This window comes from Astyanax mexicanus, unplaced genomic scaffold, assembly GCF_023375975.1.
Source record: "Astyanax mexicanus isolate ESR-SI-001 unplaced genomic scaffold, AstMex3_surface scaffold_36, whole genome shotgun sequence".
NCBI classification, from domain to species: Eukaryota; Metazoa; Chordata; class Actinopteri; order Characiformes; family Acestrorhamphidae; genus Astyanax; species Astyanax mexicanus.
In genome coordinates, this window is record NW_026040046.1 from 312,501 (window position 1) to 315,000 (window position 2,500).

Sequence of the window (2,500 nt, forward strand, 5' to 3'; positions counted from 1 at the left end):
TCTGAAACCCAACATAGATGAAGTTGCATAAGTAGTCTTGATGAGAGCTCTGCAATGGCTTACGGTCACACTACCCTGAGAACGTCTGATCTCGGAAGCTAAGCAGGGTTTGGCCTGGTTAGTACTTGGATGGGAGACCACCTGGGAATACCAGGTGCTGTAAGCTTTTCCCCTCTTGCTTCCATTACCATGGTCTTGTTATACATTACTAGTTTGTTATCTGAAACCCAACATAGATGAAGTTGCATAAGTAGTCTTGATGAGAGCTCTGCAATGGCTTACGGTCACACTACCCTGAGAACGCCCGATCTCGTCTGATCTCGGAAGCTAAGCAGGGTTTGGCCTGGTTAGTACTTGGATGGGAGACCACCTGGGATTACCAGGTGCTGTAACCTTTTCCCCTCTTGCTTCCATTACCATGGTCTTGTTATACATTACTAGTTTGTTATCTGAAACCCAACATAGATGAAGTTGCATAAGTAGTCTTGATGAGAGCTCTGCAATGGCTTACGGTCACACTACCCTGAGAACGCCCGATCTCGTCTGATCTCGGAAGCTAAGCAGGGTTTGGCCTGGTTAGTACTTGGATGGGAGACCACCTGGGAATACCAGGTGCTGTAAGCTTTTCCCCTCTTGCTTCCATTACCATGGTCTTGTTATACATTACTAGTTTGTTATCTGAAACCCAACATAGATGAAGTTGCATAAGTAGTCTTGATGAGAGCTCTGCAATGGCTTACGGTCACACTACCCTGAGAACGCCCGATCTCGTCTGATCTCGGAAGCTAAGCAGGGTTTGGCCTGGTTAGTACTTGGATGGGAGACCACCTGGGAATACCAGGTGCTGTAAGCTTTTCCCCTCTTGCTTCCATTACCATGGTCTTGTTATACATTACTAGTTTGTTATCTGAAACCCAACATAGATGAAGTTGCATAAGTAGTCTTGATGAGAGCTCTGCAATGGCTTACGGTCACACTACCCTGAGAACGCCCGATCTCATCTGATCTCGGAAGCTAAGCAGGGTTTGGCCTGGTTAGTACTTGGATGGGAGACCACCTGGGAATACCAGGTGCTGTAAGCTTTTCCCCTCTTGCTTCCATTACCATGGTCTTGTTATACATTACTAGTTTGTTATCTGAAACCCAACATAGATGAAGTTGCATAAGTAGTCTTGATGAGAGCTCTGCAATGGCTTACGGTCACACTACCCTGAGAACGCCCGATCTCGTCTGATCTCGGAAGCTAAGCAGGGTTTGGCCTGGTTAGTACTTGGATGGGAGACCACCTGGGAATACCAGGTGCTGTAAGCTTTTCCCCTCTTGCTTCCATTACCATGGTCTTGTTATACATTACTAGTTTGTTATCTGAAACCCAACATAGATGAAGTTGCATAAGTAGTCTTGATGAGAGCTCTGCAATGGCTTACGGTCACACTACCCTGAGAACGCCCGATCTCGTCTGATCTCGGAAGCTAAGCAGGGTTTGGCCTGGTTAGTACTTGGATGGGAGACCACCTGGGAATACCAGGTGCTGTAAGCTTTTCCCCTCTTGCTTCCATTACCATGGTCTTGTTATACATTACTAGTTTGTTATCTGAAACCCAACATAGATGAAGTTGCATAAGTAGTCTTGATGAGAGCTCTGCAATGGCTTACGGTCACACTACCCTGAGAACGCCCGATCTCGTCTGATCTCGGAAGCTAAGCAGGGTTTGGCCTGGTTAGTACTTGGATGGGAGACCACCTGGGAATACCAGGTGCTGTAAGCTTTTCCCCTCTTGCTTCCATTACCATGGTCTTGTTATACATTACTAGTTTGTTATCTGAAACCCAACATAGATGAAGTTGCATAAGTAGTCTTGATGAGAGCTCTGCAATGGCTTACGGTCACACTACCCTGAGAACGCCCGATCTCGTCTGATCTCGGAAGCTAAGCAGGGTTTGGCCTGGTTAGTACTTGGATGGGAGACCACCTGGGAATACCAGGTGCTGTAAGCTTTTCCCCTCTTGCTTCCATTACCATGGTCTTGTTATACATTACTAGTTTGTTATCTGAAACCCAACATAGATGAAGTTGCATAAGTAGTCTTGATGAGAGCTCTGCAATGGCTTACGGTCACACTACCCTGAGAACGCCCGATCTCGTCTGATCTCGGAAGCTAAGCAGGGTTTGGCCTGGTTAGTACTTGGTTGGGAGACCACCTGGGAATACCAGGTGCTGTAAGCTTTTCCCCTCTTGCTTCCATTACCATGGTCTTGTTATACATTACTAGTTTGTTATCTGAAACCCAACATAGATGAAGTTGCATAAGTAGTCTTGATGAGAGCTCTGCAATGGCTTACGGTCACACTACCCTGAGAACGCCCGATCTCGTCTGATCTCGGAAGCTAAGCAGGGTTTGGCCTGGTTAGTACTTGGATGGGAGACCACCTGGGAATACCAGGTGCTGTAAGCTTTTCCCCTCTTGCTTCCATTACCATGGTCTTGTTATACATTACT

At 46.7% G+C, this 2,500-nt stretch overlaps 10 non-coding genes and 1 pseudogene across 10 annotated transcripts; all 11 read left to right on the forward strand.

Annotated features, from left to right (window-relative positions):
- The first annotated feature begins 57 nt into the window (after positions 1-57).
- LOC125792754 (5S ribosomal RNA) lies at positions 58-166 on the forward strand (annotated as a pseudogene).
- Positions 167-276: 110 nt separating this feature from the next.
- LOC125792632 (5S ribosomal RNA) lies at positions 277-395 on the forward strand. The gene has a single exon (XR_007432351.1). It is a non-coding gene; the product is annotated as a 5S ribosomal RNA (ribosomal RNA).
- A 110-nt stretch (positions 396-505) lies between these two features.
- Positions 506-624, forward strand: LOC125790904 (5S ribosomal RNA). The gene has a single exon (XR_007430630.1). It is a non-coding gene; the product is annotated as a 5S ribosomal RNA (ribosomal RNA).
- A 110-nt stretch (positions 625-734) lies between these two features.
- On the forward strand, positions 735-853 carry LOC125790905 (5S ribosomal RNA). The gene has a single exon (XR_007430631.1). It is a non-coding gene; the product is annotated as a 5S ribosomal RNA (ribosomal RNA).
- A 110-nt stretch (positions 854-963) lies between these two features.
- LOC125792829 (5S ribosomal RNA) lies at positions 964-1,082 on the forward strand. Its single transcript, XR_007432420.1, has one exon. It is a non-coding gene; the product is annotated as a 5S ribosomal RNA (ribosomal RNA).
- A 110-nt stretch (positions 1,083-1,192) lies between these two features.
- Positions 1,193-1,311, forward strand: LOC125790906 (5S ribosomal RNA). Its single transcript, XR_007430632.1, has one exon. It is a non-coding gene; the product is annotated as a 5S ribosomal RNA (ribosomal RNA).
- A 110-nt stretch (positions 1,312-1,421) lies between these two features.
- LOC125790908 (5S ribosomal RNA) lies at positions 1,422-1,540 on the forward strand. The gene has a single exon (XR_007430634.1). It is a non-coding gene; the product is annotated as a 5S ribosomal RNA (ribosomal RNA).
- A 110-nt stretch (positions 1,541-1,650) lies between these two features.
- Positions 1,651-1,769, forward strand: LOC125790909 (5S ribosomal RNA). The gene has a single exon (XR_007430635.1). It is a non-coding gene; the product is annotated as a 5S ribosomal RNA (ribosomal RNA).
- A 110-nt stretch (positions 1,770-1,879) lies between these two features.
- LOC125790910 (5S ribosomal RNA) lies at positions 1,880-1,998 on the forward strand. Its single transcript, XR_007430636.1, has one exon. It is a non-coding gene; the product is annotated as a 5S ribosomal RNA (ribosomal RNA).
- A 110-nt stretch (positions 1,999-2,108) lies between these two features.
- LOC125791737 (5S ribosomal RNA) lies at positions 2,109-2,227 on the forward strand. The gene has a single exon (XR_007431469.1). It is a non-coding gene; the product is annotated as a 5S ribosomal RNA (ribosomal RNA).
- A 110-nt stretch (positions 2,228-2,337) lies between these two features.
- On the forward strand, positions 2,338-2,456 carry LOC125790911 (5S ribosomal RNA). The gene has a single exon (XR_007430637.1). It is a non-coding gene; the product is annotated as a 5S ribosomal RNA (ribosomal RNA).
- The last annotated feature ends 44 nt before the right edge of the window (positions 2,457-2,500 follow it).